This window comes from Colias croceus, chromosome 26 (genome assembly GCF_905220415.1).
Source record: "Colias croceus chromosome 26, ilColCroc2.1".
NCBI lineage: Eukaryota > Metazoa > Arthropoda > Insecta > Lepidoptera > Pieridae > Colias > Colias croceus.
Window position 1 is genome coordinate 3,661,229 of NC_059562.1, and position 18,652 is coordinate 3,679,880.

Sequence of the window (18,652 nt, forward strand, 5' to 3'; positions counted from 1 at the left end):
TATGCTTTCGGGGAATACTATATTCAAACTATTGGGGGTAGGTGCGTGCTACTAAGTTGGTACGAGGAAGGATGGGTCACGCGTGTTAAATTTCGCGTATTGTTTCCGGGACGTTGACCGAATTGTGTCACGTTTATTGTGTAATCAGTAAAACGTGTTTCGTTTGTTTACTTGAAATTTAGTAATCGTTGTAGATAGTGTGATACACGTGGAGTTGGAAAGTATTGTGAAAATTTCAGGTGAGAAATTTCAATACGCAAATGAAGTTGTATGTGGTCGTGTCATAGGTTTGATCTGTATTTTTTTCAATCAATTTAAGCATCGACTTTTATGTTTTAAACAAATAGTTTGACATAGGAGCCGATAATCTTCCTACTTCCCTGAATAGACAATCAAAATGTGAAATTAATGTCCTCAGGCTCAATATAATGGGCGTTCCTTTAGTGACCTTTACTTAGATAGTGTAGTATGTGTGTGTGAACACAGACCTTCCTCAGCTACAAATAACTAATGATTTAACCGTACAATTTATATGTAGCTTTTGACAATAACTAAATATAAACAGTTTAACTAGATGCGATCGAATGTTTCCGTTTTACAACTGGTTAAAGTGCACCCGACCACTTCACTTGGAAACGTTTGACGTCATCGTCTGCAGCCAAACGTAGAGTCAATGACATTACTGCCTGCATTCGATAATGATGCCTCATTAATATATTACTTACATAATAAAGAACTAATTTGTATGCATTTTTTATGTTATTGGACGGTAGAATTGTAAACGCATCGCTAAAAGGAAAACCTACTTAGAGATTTTACTTTTTTGTTTTGAATGAATCGTGCCATTTCAGGTAAAGTTTAATTTAAGATAGATAAAGTTTAAAGTATTGAAAGTATCCACGATATTTTAAATAAATATAGTAATAAAAAAAACTATAAATATGCTGTTAAATGCTACATAATGAGCGGTAAAACGTCAATGCGTTGATTAGACTCACTCGCTGAAGTAGGAGTCAAGAGATTTGCACTATTTTAATAGTTATTAGCATTATTTTTATAGTTCTGTATTTAAGTTACGAAAGAAACTCTTAGAATAGAGGAGATTAAATTCATCACTTTTGTTCTATATTTATTTTTAGTTGCTATAATGTAATTATTAGGAAAAGACAATCATTATGTTTAATAAATCGCTGATGACAATATTTTTCTTAATATATTTCTCGAAAAAAAAAATCCAGCCGGAAAACAGAAGACCCCATTCTTTCCGTGAGGAATGTAACAAGGATTTTTTGTATTATGGCGTGATTTATGCTTTATAAATAATGTGAGGTTTAGAATAACTACTGTATATGGACTAAGAGTATAATGAACTTTGGGGCTGTAGCCCTTGGTCGCGGAAATGTCATTGAACTTTTCAGGGACACGGTTTAGTTTTAGTAACGTTTTATACATTAAAGATATTTTAATTGGAGCTGTTTGATTTATAACATGAAATTTGATATGTGAGAAATATAAGGAGTTACTTCCTATTTAGTTCGTGGTATGAAAAGATTTGTTCTAGCTCCGATATTAATTATTTTCCTCTTAGAATCTGGAAATATAATATTGTTGTCATGAATTCGAGAATAGTAAATGAACTTTTTAGTATCGATAATATTTAATTAGTAATAGTGTGTACTTTACTTACTAATTAGAGAAATTAGAGCTAGAATTATCAATTTTAATTCATGGAATATTCATTTGAATTAGGTATTATCAGCCAATACAATATTTTTGAGGTTTAAAAAGGAAAAATTACATACAATTTGTATTAGAATTTGGATGTTGTTTGATGTATAATTAATTGTTCCATAGAACATATAATTGCTTCCAGTGGAGTAGAGATAGATTTTACTGAACACTATTTAAGAATTTTATTGCTTTTTCTACGTAGTATGTTTTAACATTCGTTATGACGTTGCTAAAATAGTTGTAAAAGTTTTCCGAAGTTTGTGTTATATTACCCAAAGTTTATCATTATTTTTCTTTATATTTTGATCCTGTCTCTTGTGATTTTTCGATCTCGCAGTAGTGGAGACTGTACTTAGAAGATTTTTATAGGCTTTGAATTATTATGGAATTAAACTTGAAGGGGTACAATAGTGGGTGAAAATTTGTAGGCTGTTACTGGCATATTACCTAATAGATTTGAATTCATCTCATATCATGAAAGTGTGGGATTGAGCTAGTTAATATCTCCCCATACACATATTGCGTATGTTTGAATTTTTAATAAACGAATACGTAGAGCATACGCAGCAGTATTAGAAGAAATTGCTTCACAAAGTACAATATGCTTTCATTCATTTCATATGAAAGTTTCATAACAACGGATTTATTTGCTTACATTATTTCTTACGTCATTAGGCACGGTTTACAACGGGCCTCGTTCCGGGAATGTTGTGCGGCGGGCTGGTGTTGAATAAACAATTGTATGAACACGTTGTTTTGGTATCGGACCCTTAGTTTTCATGGGAGCCTGGTACTCTGAGTTTGTACCGAAGTTAATTGATTTTAGTTAATAATTGAGATTTCTGCGATTTTCGTGAATGTTGATAAAATAAAAGTGGTTATATTTATTCATAATGTCAATAATTTTGAAGTGAATATAAAAGAAAATCATGAAAAACCAGCTTGAGTTTTTCCTACGCAAAAGGCCATTTCACAAATCTATGTATTTTTAAATAAGTATTTAATATGATTAATTACGGTGAACATCAACTCTTTCTCATAATCATGTATTTCATTTAAATTCATAAGAAATTTTCTTTATACGGATGTTCAAAGTGATCGTTTGTAGGCGGGAAATTGTAAGGGACTTATTTATGGTCGTATCAAGGGTAGCTCGTACAGTGCTAATGAATACGCGCCACGCCCAGCCTTTTGATGAATTATACACAGTCTGTGCTTCGTTTTTTAATCTGTGTCATTATGTGTCACTTGATGGTAATTAATGTTTAGATACACGAGTTTTTTATGTTAATTTTTGGATGTAAATTTTGCATAATTTTTAACTTGGACAATTTTCTTTAAAAACAACGTTAAGGGAAAACTTTTGAAAATATGATATTTAATATAGTGTAATAAGGATTACTAACACAGTATACTGTGTACTTAAAGAATAACACCTTACGAGCAATGACCATGATATAGCGGACAATAAGAGCCTTAAAGAGCATATTAATTGAAATAGAGAACTCTATAACAATTCTATGACGTTAAAACAACACATCTACATACTCTACAATAGAACAATAGCAAACACCCTTTACACGATACGATAATCGTTTCGTCGTATCGACATAATTTCGGCGACCACGTGTCGTTATGTTTACACGGCGGTGCATTGTGACGTGCGAGCTGCAAATAACGTGTTGACCCAGTAACTGAATTATCGTTTGTTAATATGGTACGCGGTGATAGCGCACGACATTGTAAACGGACTTTTTTATGATTTATGTTGGAAATTTTAATTAAAAATCTGATTAAAAACCTTTTTTTTTGTATTTTCTGAAAAACGGATTATTTTTTTAATTACGAGAAAAAATGTTGCTTTCTAAATGGAGTTGTGTGTTAATTGGCCTCGTATTAATTAAAAACGTCAAAAAATAGGGAAGTGAAAAAATCATATGCAATTTTATTAGTGTTATGAGTGGAGGAATAGATTCGTATTTAATTTAAAGCGATAAATTCAGAGAATGTATTATTAATTTATTATTAAGTTATAGGTACACTGGACTTTTATTAAAACATCTGTCTTTTGAACACATTTGCGACCTATACTTGCATTCAATCCTTGAACAAAACAAACGGACGGTTTGTTTTAAATCACGATCCATTATTTATTATTACCAACATATCAACGTTTTTAGTTGGAGCGCGTTTAAGAGAAATAAACAAGGATTTAAATACATTTCGATATTATTGCTTTTCAATCTGTTGTTTCAATATTATCTTCGAGTTATGGGAGAGAATTATAAAATTTAATTGCATCGAGGACAATTCCGTGTTGATATAACGAATTGTTTTTACATACAAGTGCATTTATCTGACAGTAATTGATTTTGTATTTCAGTTATGAATGAAGTTTACTATTATTTTGTACGAACTTTTTATTCTTTATTCAGTAAAATAACAGAGTGGCCTGGTTTTGCGTTGATTGCTTTTTCATTTTCGATAACTATATTCAGGTGCTTTAAAATTAATTGAATATATTATGTATTATAGAATATATTGCCTGCTTAAGTGATATTAAAATAAATATTGTACACACAACTCCCACCGTATTAATACGCGTATATGGATTTTTTTCATTTTTTTTTTGTTCTTTGAGTTCGAAATGTTTGACTCAAGCCTTTATCCTTTATTTCGTTTTAGTTGTTTCAACTTTCTCGTATTATCAATTTATTTCCATTTCCCGGTAAACCGAAAGTCACATGCGTGTCCCACATATTTGCTTGAGTCACACTTCGCGGTTTTTTGATATCCGCAAAAATGAGATCAATATGGAATTACTTAAAAATAATGAAGACGATTGGTGAAACGTAAACTGGTGTTTTACTTCGAAAATGTCACGATCTGTCCGTCCAATTAAGGGCACAGTTGTTTCGCGTTTTGTAGGAATGCTTGAGAGAAAATATTTTTATATAATAACATGTGAAATATAAGGCTGTTAATGTCACTGTATTAAATACTTTGTAGTAAAGTTTGTTTTATAGTTCAATGTTGCTATAATGGGTACGGTATTCCTTTGTTGGTAATTGTTTCGTTTCATAGTTGTTCGAGATTTGCTTTTTTGCTTATTGCTTTTAAGTTTTTAATATTTACCTATATGATTTATATTAATTGACGAAGAAATTAAAATAATTTTCAATTGTTGCGATAGTTGTTTATTAGTGTGACAGAAACTAACGAAAGATTATTAGTTCTGACTTTTATTTGTCACATTATAAAAACATGCACAACCCACCACATTTCCGCCATAAAAGGGAAAGAACCATAAAATATTATTGCCATATTAAAAAACTAAAACCCGATTTTATAACTTTGAAAGATATCCACTCTACATACATAAGTACAAATTTATATAATAATTTCGTATCTAATAATCGTAATAATATTAATATTATGCGTATTCTAATTCTATCGAACACCTTACGATCAATTGCGAATGCGTTTAGCCTCGACGCACAGAAATACGCAATGTCGAATAGATTTAGTTTAATTATAGAGTTATGTATTGTTGTGCTAAGTTGTTGTGAATCTTATTAAATAGCTTATAATATCTCCCGTAAGATGTGCGGATTGGCTAGTTATACGCAATATCATTGCTTCGTAAGCTTGTTATGTAAGATTAAATATGATAGTTTAAAGCAAAACCTAACAAATATAAGTTATTGAAAATATCTTTGTTTCATAAAAACGTTATCAATTATCATCCAGCAAAGTTTCATATTTACAAGTGTTTGCTCCTCCTATATCGCTTATGAAATTTCGATAAATAAACGATTATAAATGACATAACAAAGGAAAAAATAAAATGGAGGGCCGGAAAGCTTAACTACTATTAAATTTGCTGTATTTTTTTTCAAAATCACCTAGTTGATAATAGATAAAAATCGTCCGAAACATGAATCGGTTGTCAGTAAAGAAAATTCTCAGAAAAACGGCGCACATAACTATAGGTAGGTGCCTACATTTAGCGCGGTGGCTCACCTACCTCAAGCGAAGTTCCCTTGCCAACACCACACCGTTTTCAGCGAAACAGACAGGAAAATAACTTGTCTAAAACATCCACTAGTTCCGAATAATGCCAGGATTAACCACAGATGTATAAATTGTAGGATAGACTGTTGTGAATACGCTGGGTATGTATTCGGCTCGGGGTAAAGTTTAGAGTGTAGGAGAGCATATATGATTTATATTTTGGACGAAGTATAATATAGTTTGTATTGTATTGGTGCAAATATGATGTTACTTCTTAACTCATATCATTTAAATGATTGTAAAATAAATACCGACTACAATAAACGAAACAATATCAACAATACCCTATAGAATCCTGTTTTATTGGTTATTTTGCTCACTACATTTAATAAATATTGAAAAGCATTGGCGTACTTTCAGAAATATTTCTGACTAAGTTAAATATTGATGTTAAACGAAAGTAAGTTAAAGTTATAAATCGTTAATAGAATAATTGTTACTGCTAATTAATGAAACATTATGATGGTAATCTTGAAGACAGTAAAAGGTGCTTTCAAAACTACTTTTTAACGACCTGTAATAAAACGACTTAATGAAAACATTCATTGAATTTTTATTACGTTTAGATTCTTATAGTTAATTAACTGTCTATTTATTCTAATGATGTAAATTATCGCAAATGCAATTAAATAAATAAACGTATATCACATTATAAATAACTAGGTCGCGGCTTCGCCCGCATTTTCAAAGAAAAACCCGCATAGTTCCCTTTACCGTGGGATTTCCGGGATAAAAACTATCCTATGTGTTAATCCAAGTTACCTTCTATATGTGTGCTAAATTTAATTGTAATCGGTTCAGTACTAGGTATTTGCGTTAAAGAGTAACAAACACATACACATCCTCACAAACTTTCGCATTTATAATGTTGGTAGGATTAAAATAATTGTAAATTTGCACAATTGTAATTATGTATTTGTAAAATTGTAAGTACAATAATGGTAGTCTACGATGGTTTCAAAATGTTTTGAGTGCTACAATTTTGGGCTTGAGTACGTTTAATTGTTTTTACCGGGACGTGGGTACTTGTGTTGTATGGCTTTACCTGCTCTATTATGTAATTTGCAAATACAAGTTTTAAATTGCGTAAATGCATGAAAACAAAGAACAATAAACAAGAAAAGTTTACCGTATTTTAATTATCTACCAACAGTTTTTGAATTAATAAGTAATTTTTTTTTTTAAATCTTCTATGCAGTGTACCTATGGGTAGTTTTGTAACAATTAATATAATCTCTAGTAGAAGAAAATACTGTTTTAATTATTATAAATGAGTAACTCTACCGCGAAATAAGCATCTAGGAATAGTTCCCGTTCCCGTGGGATTTCCGGGATAAAACCTATCCTATGTGTTAATCCAAGTTACCCTCTATATGTGTGCTAAATTTCATTATAATCGGTTCAGTAGTTTATGCGTGAAAACCATACATACATACATACATACAAACCTTTCCTCTTTATAATATTAGTATAGAAGTATAGATGTAGTATACAAAAAGCGGTTAATGAACATATTTGTCATAGTTTAAGAGAAACATTGGTAATGAACTAATGAGGCACCCAGTAACTCGCGATGCGTATTAGCTATGAAAGTGAATTGCTTTTTATTCGTATGCTTGTGGTGTAAAGCATTTTCCTTTTAGTACTTTAGACGATGCATTACTTTCTTTGAAAGGGGTAAATATAAGTATAATGTAGATGAATATGTATTGAATAATTTTTTGGCAGGGTAAATATGAGTAGGTAGAGTTTAGACGAATATTTTTTTAATTGTGTGATTTGGAAGAAACTAAGCACGGTGATTTGGATTAGAAAACACGTTAGGTAGTTGACAAATTATTCTACCGTTAGTAACGTAATAATGTTATGAAAAATACCATTCAATAAGGAACAATTTTGTTGATTCCGTTGAATATTTACATACAAATCTTCCAGCTTCTAACGTGGCTTTCTCATTTCGCTTCCATACATCGCGCACATGCCAATTATTTTCAATTGTACCACAGAATTGTGTCACGTTTTAATGAGGTTTCACATATAATTGTGACGTTTTATAGCTATCGTATATTTTTGTGGATCCCTTAGTTTCTCGTCCCATATAATGTTCCCGGAGATCGTTAACCGGCTTATTAAAAATGTTATTGCATAAGACTGTACTAATAAAAATGATTTGGGTTGCCCTTCGCTTTTTAAGTGCATTATATACGGGAATAAGGCCGTCCCGTTTTGAAGTGGTGATGCGATTTAATCATAAAAACATTGGTAATAACGGTTTCTTAAGTCATATACTTGTAAACATGTTAAAAATTGATAAATTATTAAGAAGTTCTTTTGTTTAATATTTAAATATCAGCCAGTGTTGCCTATAAAGATTTAAATTATATGCACATATCAATTTTCATAGAAAATGCAAACTAAAATTTTATACAAGTTCGTGCTTTTAACTCTAAAGGCAAAGTCAAATACTTTTTGTATCCTACCGGTATCGGAGCATGCTATCATAAACTCATGAACATTTCTTGTTAGAATGCATTTTATAAAATATGTGTAGGTATTTTCCGTAGGTACAAAGTATCATGCAAAGTTTTAAAATTTACACTAAGAATCGCCTACGTGTTTTTTCATTGATATTTTTATAGTTATCTTCATTCTTGTATCCTTCGATTTTGCAATATCATGGTGATTTTTAAAATCAAATGCTTAATGTATATTGCCTCTTGAATAGATTTCACTTAGCGTGAAATGTTTTTCATCATATAAGTTGTTCGTCTGGAGTTTATCTAGGTATCGTTAGCACATCGTTAGTCATTATAGTTATGAAATAATTCTCGTTTAGATTTGAGACGTGCCGTCTAACACGTAGGTAGGTTGATACAAAAGTCACAATTTGAGTAGGGAGTCTTATTTGACCCTTAAATTTTAAATGTTACACTTTCGCATCAATTAGAGTTATCCTTTTATAGTATTTACTGTGATGGAAACCAGGATTTTTATAGTAGCAGAGAAAGGTTGAAGAAGATGTTTTATTTATTTACTTAAGTAGGTAGATGGTTGTAGTCATGGAAATGAATTTTTTATGGAAATGGATTTTTTATCATTTTGTAGACTAAAATCTTTTGTTTCGATACAAAGACTTCATAAATACGAGCACACCTACTTCTTTAATGAAGGCGGTAAATTGTGTCTTGTCGGTGCCGCGGTTTGTGTTACCTACATAATATGCGTCACGGTAAAAGCTTCTCAACTCGTCTTTAAATTAGTGGGAAATTCATATTTTTTTAACCAAGTTTCATCATATTGTGCACAGGAAATGTTGAAAAAATAAACTACACTTCTGTTCTCTTATACCGATTCGCTCCGTTCGAAATTAAAAACAATTCGCATTAAGTGCGCTTTGACACCAATAATTCTTGATTTATTCCCTAATTATGTAAATGTTGCGTCTCGCATTATTTCCCTTTAAAATGTCCCTAATAGAGGTACATAAAAGGAAAAGTGATTAATGCCTAAGCGTGTAAATTATAAGGTAAACAAAATTCAGTTTCCTGACATTTTTATGTGCACTTACGTACTTGATATTGACATGTTTATCACTTGGAAATTGCTCGACCCCGATATGAAAGTTTCAAGCGGCTGACACGGTCAGCGAGTAATTAAAAAATATTAACGGCCGGTAATTTTTCTTCGGAAAATCGATAAACCTCAAAATTGGCCTGTAAAAAGTTTTAACGATTGTTTTTACGCAACATTTCGTTAATCTGTAAGGATGCGGTATCATTTCTTGGAACGAGCAAGTGTCGATACAAGATTTAAAAATTATTAAGGTTGTATAAACACTTGACCGCGTTTTTACGATTTATTTAACATTGAAGTTGTTGGTAAATGGTAATGCTATTTCATTTTGGTCGGTTTTAATGAATTTTACGTTTGCAAATTTGTTTAACGTGATTAAAGTTTAAACGTTTTGCCAATATTTACCCTGTTAACATACAGGTTCATGTGTACGATACTTAGAAAAGCCTTAAATAACCTGTAGTTGGATAAATAATAAGTAACTGTTGTATAGATAGAACTGCGACTTCGATTAATAGACGTAGTATCGATTTAGCTTTTATTTTATTTTCTGATTGATAATACAATCTTTAACTCAGTTAAGATGCTGTAACACAGTGGCGTCAGCGACTAGCACGGAGGGAAGTATGTTTGTTTGTACCTAATAATTGTTATGTACCTATATGCCTTATGTTGTAATGTAGCTTTCTAACCTACCCACTTCAATTTAACTATAAGAAAGATTGCATATATTGCCTAAAAACTAGTTTCAGATAAATAAATATATAGCAACATATCATTTTTATCATTAAAAACAAATAACACTGAACTTTTCTGTTCCAAACTTCGGCAAGGAGCTAATAGCTTGCATGTGAAATGACGTAGATTGGCAGCTGGCACGCCGAAGACAAGTGACAGAAACAAAACGATCACGACGGTAACGCTAACAGAGATTTAATAGGTCAAATCTTAATCGTTAGCAATTTAACATGACAATATTTCCCGCAAAAACTCAGCTGACGAATAATTAAACAGCTGTTTGATTAAAACTGGTGATTCACGAGATTTGCGATTGCGCAGGCGCACGTGCCGCTCCTATGACCACGTGTGACGTTATCACTGTATACAAACAATACACATGTGCCACAACCCGTTATACGAGCTGTTTTTATCATTGTTCGGATTCTTGCCATTTTTTTACCGCGCATTTTACGTCATATATGGTCTGTGTGATGATACTTGATGGTATGTCATGTGGACACAGATGGTGCTTATCGCGTAAGGAAAATAAATGAGCAAACGTATTTGTGAGATACTGTTTTTGTTCATAAACATTACGTTAATTCGTCAGGTTACTCGGTTTTTAAAGCAGTTCTTGACGGATTTCGTTCACGTATTATCTCTAATCTCAATAGAGAAGCAGGATTTTAGGAGTTGTACAGCACAACATAAGTGCACTCTATATCTCTCGGTTCGTTAGATGGGACTGACATGTGCAGAGCCAGCTTTATGTTCACGCTTAATAGATTAAATGAGAGATTGTTGGAAAGAAATAGAAGTCTAAATTTTGTACCAATTGATAAAAGGTGGAAAAACAGCTCTTGAAATCCGATAGATAGCCATTCGGTTGGAACAGAATTGAAACGTATAATACTGGACAAATGTTTTCACCAGTGATATTTCTAGTATGATATTGTTACAAATATTATGTAAATATATCCCGCACTACGAAAATATCGCTAATTTTCTAAATCTGCATTTCTGTTTTAATAAACAACACAAGCGCTCTTCATTCTAGCACTATTTAACACATAAGTAATTTTTAATGTCGTCGGTATAAATTGCACGGAAAAATCGGTGATGTTTGAAAAGAAGACGTGTACCGACCCATTTACTGGGTCAGTGTGGGAATACCGCGAATTTTATTTGATGCGAAATCTCAATTTATCTCCTGTCTAGTTGACACCGATGTACAGTGTCTTTTAATTAAAAAACTTGACGTTATAAGCGAGTATCGGGGACGCCATGTTGAATTAGGTTGGTTTTGCATGGAACGTGCGGGACCATATCTTGAAGAGTAAACTGCAATTTTAGATTTTTAGGGCATGTTGAGTGTGTATCTTTTAAACGATTTTTAAATACGTTTTTTTAGTCGTTATAAACTGATTTGATTAAGTGCTCTCACTTAATGTTTATTTAGAACGTGGTGAAAATTGTAACTTTTTTAATTTTCTAGAGGCGTAAAGGGCCGTAAAATATCTTCCACCGCAAATAGAGTTTAATGATCTATATATTAGTATAATAAAATTATATTTAATGACTGTAAAAGATGTAGCATTATTATTGGAGACTAATTAAATAAAGTGAGTCAAATACCGATGACAACAATCATCAAATTATAGTACATATTAGAAATGTATGCGTAAATAGAGTGTAAATTATTTGATCGTGTATCACGTCTGAAATCTGAATATACACAATAGACTAATTGAGATGGTCATTGGATAACAAATCACAGCTAGTTGAGTACACACTGATGAGTAATGAGGCATATCTATACTAATATTACTTTACTAATAACATTATAAAGAGGAAAGGTTTGTATGTATGTATGGTTTTCACGCATAAACTACTGGACCGATTTTGATGAAATTTGGCACAGACAATCTTTAAACCCTGAGAAAGAACATAGGCTACCTTTTATTGCGAAATATGTACCACGGGCGAAACCGGGGCGGACCGCTAGTTCACTATAAACTTGCATATTATGATGTGTGTTGTGATTTGATACGATACGACAAATTGTCAAGTTACATCTATTGCTATTAGAAAAACAACATCTTTATGAAGTGGCATCTCGACCTTTTATCCTGTGACAGGAAAAACAAGTTCTGTAGAGAAAATTAATCTTTACAGGAAAGCATAGGCTTATATCTTATCCATATCATATCTGTTATGTTATCCATATTATCGCGGGCAAGAAGGGACAGCTTATTTAAAAAAAAGTAAACAATTTGCAAAATGAAACTTGAAACAGCATACAACACTACATTTTCCACGTAGACTACAATGCCTTAGCGTTTCAAACGTCCCATCAGAGCTTAGTCCGAACTCATAAAGACGCGTCTATTTTTTTCGGCCATTACATTTTTCGCGCAACATCCCAAGGTTGCGGCTTACGGTTTCTGATTGCGGTTTCCATTTTCCTGACCCCATTCCCGCCGTCAAAATAAACAACGTGACGGATTTAAATTCTGATATCGTGGAATTAATGGATGGAAATAGATGCCATTGTTTCGCTCTGTTTAGCAACGATTATGTGGTGGGTTGTGAAGATATGTGTATGACGAGAGCTTTACTTTGAGTATTGTGACGCGGTCAGAATTAGGCAAAATATTTGGTATTACTTTGGGTATTGTTAAATAATAGAGGTGATTGTTTTTCTATATTCATGTAGTTTGTTAAGTTAAGTAACAAACCGTATTGATCATTTTTATTTAATTATTTTGTGTTAGGAACCTTATTGATTATCTAATAATAATTAACCGTTAATATATAAAATTATAAACAAACAAGTCATTAATCACGATATCGCTATTTGTAATTCATAAATTAGTTTAAAACTATTTGCAAAAGTTTTTTAAAGTTCATCAATGTTATATGTATTCATAAATTGAATTAGCCAAAAGTAGTAAGTAACTAAATGTATTTTTCTACAGCTTCATAAAGAGATAACAAAGATTGTATTTAAAATTTACATCTATGAGAAGTTATACAAATCATGTCTTCTGTATAAACATATTCCATCATTTCTTTCATCTATCAAAATGATTAATTTTATAACACAATACATATAGCGTTACTATCATATCTGTTAACATCTGTTAAAATCGGAAGTGATCAAGTCAAGGTAGTCGGAATGCCGGAATAAGTTGCTTCAGGGTGAGGCGTGTTTGTAGTTATAACAATTGATCGATTCGTTTGTTTGTTTATCTGCTTTATGTGTGTGTATGTTTCTGTTTTCGCAGAACTGTTTTTTAGTTTCGGCCTAATGTCTTTGAGGGTCTTTGTTCGGGGAATAGAAGAGTAATTTCGATTGTTTGATAAGTAATTTAGCCTAAAGATGTTCCAGATTTTGAAGGTTGTTTTTTCTTAATCATGGATTTTTCTTAGATCTCATAAATGGTAAAATTAAGAAGTTCGATTGTTGTTGTTATCTATCAATGTACGTATAGAATATAGATACTGGTATATGTAATATTTACAGTTTTTATCGTTTGTGATGAAAACTAAACATAATATTTTCATTCAAAATAATATCAACATGACAAATGTTTACGTAAATCCCTTAGCGTCATTGTTTTAAAATTGTTTTCCCTTGACTAATTAAAACATATTTCAAGTACATTTAAACCAATGCAGATTTTACTGAAGATGTAAAACCGTGAAGTGATCGTTAATGCCCACGCGAGGTAATATTTGGTTTATAGCGTGTTTAAGATTTCATTTTAGCCGATGCTATTGTGTTTGAGAATATTGTACATTATAGGTGATTATAGGTGACTAGCTTTCTGCAAGCGGTTTTGCTTGTGAAACATACTTTAAACGCCATCTCATAGACAAATCATAATATCATCCCTATTACAGAAGTGAGTATGTGTACCTTTAAGGTTAATTAATTCCTTTAGGGTTAATTAATAGGTTAATTAATGTATATCCTCGGATGGATTGCTAACTAGCCATGTTTTTCATCAAATTTCATTGTTCGGCTTATCGTAAAGGAGAAACATATCAAAATAAGTGATCATATAAGTATGCTATGTAATAGTAATATGTAATTCAACAATAGTTTTTATTCATTTACCTAAACTTATTTCTCGTGTATCGGAATTGAAATCTAAAGTTTGAACTTTAAAGAGCTGAAATATGTGACGAAAGGATTCTAAATTATCAAATAGGAATGCGTATTGCGCGAAGAATTCGTTATTCAAGTGTGAAGCTTGTATCTTTGTAAAAGATTCCCGTACCTTAGCGTAAATATAAGGTGTATTACGGTAATAAAATAGAACGAATAAGAAGAAAAGAGCTCTAGAATATTGTAAGGAAAGTATGTAAAGTGAAACTAGATGCTAGATGTATTCATAGTCTATACGAACACATTCCTAAAATTTTGTGCATTTTCAATGGAAAATACATTGTGCTACGTCCATTATTTAGTTTTATTATATTGCATTTCTGGGAAAGCCCCAATTACGTGTGAAATAATTTCTGGCAAAGATCCCCACTTCTACATAGATATAAGGTATATACATACATATAATAATACTAGTGGTTCGCCCCGGCTTCGCCCGTGGTACCTACATGTTTAAACTATCCTATCTCTCAAGTTGGATCGAACTGCACATGGTGTGCGAATTTTATTATAATCGGTTAAGTGGTTTAGGAGTCCATTGAGGACAAACATTGTGACACGAGATTTATATATTATACTAGCGGTCCGCCCCGGCTTCGCCCGTGGTACATATTAACGTTTTCTCTACATAAGAACCATCCTCGTACTTCAAGGAATATAATAAAAAAAGAATTATCGAAATCGGTTCAGCCGTTCTCGAGTTATGGAATTACAACGAAAAGTGGCATTGATTTTTATATATTAGAAGATTAAGATTAAGATAGTGACAAATAGGACTTTTGTTTTTGAATATATGTCAACTGGCACTCACAACACACCTAAATCATTTACCAACTAGTGCATTATTTATATTGATAAATTATTTGCAGCTTCCCTTACCTAAAATTCATCTTTCTATATTTCATAATTCCTTTCGGATTTTCTGTTTTTCATCATTTATTTTCTTTCCCAACAATATGTAACATGAGCATTATAAACAATCGAATGCCCAAAGGGACGGGTGTCCAATAAATAATATTTCGTTTTTTTCTTAATTATGATTTATCCCCTCAAGCCAGAGTTACACAAGTGGCTTTGACGTCATCTGCCCACAGAGATCGTAATTCCATCCTTGCTGTGACATTCACCTAATTCGAGAGCATTTGTTTGTGGCTATTGATGTGTTATGTCAGCGCTTTAATCGATGTTTACGCTTATGTTCTTTGTGAGATTTGTTTACTTACAGCGCTTTTTATTGATGGAAGCGGTTGGAGGGCTGTCGCTGTTTTTGATGCGTTGACAGGAATTTTGCTTAAAGTGGCTTGTTAATGTTAATTAACGATAATATTACATATATCTATGATAAACGTTTTGTTCTGTTGTTAAGAAACGAGCTATATAATTAATCAAACATTTGTTGTCTTAGATACAAAATTAATTGAGAAGTCTCTACAGGCTTTCACGACTACCAAAATTATGTTGCTACATTTAAAACTCATTTGCGCGTTAATTAAATTACTAATTGATTTTAAGTCATCATTTACTACGAATTCAATATCTAGGAAGCGACGTATAATGAAATGAATCCATCGTAAAGAATACTTCTGAGAAGTCATCGAGACTCAGAAGCGATCAATCAGCCGCTTGTCAACTGTGTAAGGCTAAGCGCGCACCACGATTTTAATTTTTGCGACACGATTTCAAAATCGCGCTGTAGAAAATCGCAGAGAGTACGGTGCGCGCACAGCGATAATTTAATAGTGATACTTACTCACTTTCATCATGGATTTCGTACAAGTTGCTTGTCTTTATTTACTACTTCGGAGGATAAGAAGAAAAAAAAAAAAGAAAATTCGTCTATATTGGACTCATTCTTTTACAGCAGATAGAATTGTCAAAGGTTTCTTTTATCCATACTATAATATTATAAATGCGAAAGTAACTCTGTCTTTCTGTAAATTTGGTATAGAGATATTTTGATACCTGAGAAAAGACATAGGATCGGTTTTATCCTGGAAATCCCACGGGAACGGAAAGGATGTATCCCAAAAAATTCTTTGGCTATTATAGAGTGAAAATTCCGCCAAAAGGCCGCCCTTTGTGCTTTTTTATTTTTTTTTATTATTGTAACCTTTATGTATATTTTGTTTCTTGTACAATAAAGTGTGAAATAAATAAATACATTCAAACCTTTGACTGATTACTGAGTTTATGTTTACTAAACAGTACCTACCTATACCACTACGATGTTTACTGTTGGACAGACGAAACACAAGTGAAGTGCCGGCCGGGCCCGAGTGTGCGATTTTATTATCGCAGTGCGCGCGGTACCATACAATTTCATATTCTGCATTTCATTTTGGCGACAATCGCGTCGCGAGCAGTCGCAGCAAAATGTGACAAATCACAATTTTAAAATCGCTGCGATTATTTAAACGCATGTGCGCGCATTGTCATAGTAACTCATACGTTGTATTTCTGCGATAAAATAATCACGCTGCATAAAGTCGTGGTGCGCGCTTAGCCTAATGAGTGTTTGCGAACTTTGCCAAAACTTACTGACGCCTTATTACGTTTCAATTTCTAGAGAAATTACGTTTTTATTTAATTAAATGTCGTGTTTATGGTGCAAGGGAAATTATGTCTTATGTTCGAGAATTAAATGCTTATATTGAGTTGTAATTCAATCATAACCGTAATAAAATTCCACTTATATCGCCTCTTAATGGTCCCTTTCCATCGCGGTATTTAGCTCGACCCCTATTCATAAGTCTTCCCCAGAACGAACGATGCTCTTTATCACCTCTGTTGCGTAAAAACTTCAAAAACACAAGGAATATATATAATCTCTCGTTTTCTGTTACATAGTGTCCACTGGCCACCCGCCAAGAGACGAGGTTTTTTCGCGGAAAAATTGGAAAAATCGAATATAGGGCAATATATGTTACATGTCACCGATTTTCTAAAGAAGCTGCATTTCTTCGGAATCCGAGAAATGACATGGATCAATGACTGGCCCTTTTCGGGAGGTGCCCTAGTTTTCACGGCCATTTTTTTCGGAATTTGTTGAAATAATATCTAAAAAAGTAGGAAGAAATTTTTCAAGAAATTCGTTTATTAGATTACTTACTTCAAAGTAAATGAGAACTTTTTGTTAATATACTAGCGAACATAATGTTTAATGAAGTTGTAATTTCTATATTTATTGATATGGTTTTTGCCTCTCCTATTAATGTAGTCACAAATTATACTTTTTAAGTTACGAGCGGTGCGACGAAACTCGGCAGAATAGTCCTCTAAAATATTCCGTCCAAAATAGAATTCCATGTCAATGACCCGTATGAATGAAATCTGACGTGAAATTATAACTGAAATGTCGAATTGATTGAGCCGTTCGTTTGATTTTCCCAAAATTCTAGGGCAATCTGTGAATTTCAGGTTATTGCGGCTTTAGATAACCTTGGCACATGATGTCGGAGAAATTGATTAATTATAAACACACGATTATTACTTGTTTACATGGTTTATACGCTTTATTGATAAAAGATTAAAGAGCTCATGTTTTATTGCAGTTTTCTGAGGAAGCATACATGTCAGCAGGTAATAAATCCGGTTTTTGAAATTAATTCTACAAGTAGGTGAAGTTTGTCTAGTTTAATTATCAAAGCTTTCTTCGAACATAATATTGAGAGAGTATAAAAGATGACATTATGAAGAAAAAGCTTTTCACGGAACATATTTCAATAAAAATATTCAGTTATATTACACAAAGTAGATATTATGTAGAATGTACAATAATACTACAATCTACTAGCGGTCCGCCCCGGCTTCGCCCGTGGTACATGTTTACGTTTTCTCTACATAAGAACCATCCTCGTACTTCAAGGAATATAATAAAAAAAGAATTATCGAAATCGGTTCAGCCGTTCTCGAGTTATGGAATTACAACGAAAAGTGGCATTGATTTTTATATATTAGATAGTAACTATGTAGAAATCTGTGATAGGTACTTTATCCAAATATATTTCTATATTACATTCGGTTTAATTCTATGAAGTTATCTTCCACAAAAGTACGAACAATTTGTTCAATAAAGACTCTATTTCTAAATACTTAATATATAATCGTAGCTTTATTATTTATCAGAAGATCTCCAGGTAGAAGTCCACTGACCATTAAGTCAGCGCACAATGGCCCATATAAATGTTCTTGCGTCAATCTCGTGCGTGCTCGATGTTTATACAATCGATTACTTTAAATCGATTCGCTCGGTGCATCGCGTCGGTTAATCGATTTGTTTTTATTCGTATTTTGCTATGCCATTGACCACCATTGTAATTTAAATGATTTTAAATTTGTATTAGCTTCTGAAATTGCTTATGATAGATTTCTTTGTTCGAAATT

General features: G+C 32.4%; 1 protein-coding gene across 1 annotated transcript in view; it reads left to right on the forward strand.

The window, feature by feature from the left end:
* LOC123703379 (dual specificity tyrosine-phosphorylation-regulated kinase 2) overlaps positions 1 to 18,652 on the forward strand; it is a gene marked incomplete at its 3' end in the record, with an annotated part of 125,886 nt that overhangs the window by 97,418 nt on the left and 9,816 nt on the right. The gene's annotated exons all lie outside the window — the stretch shown is intronic.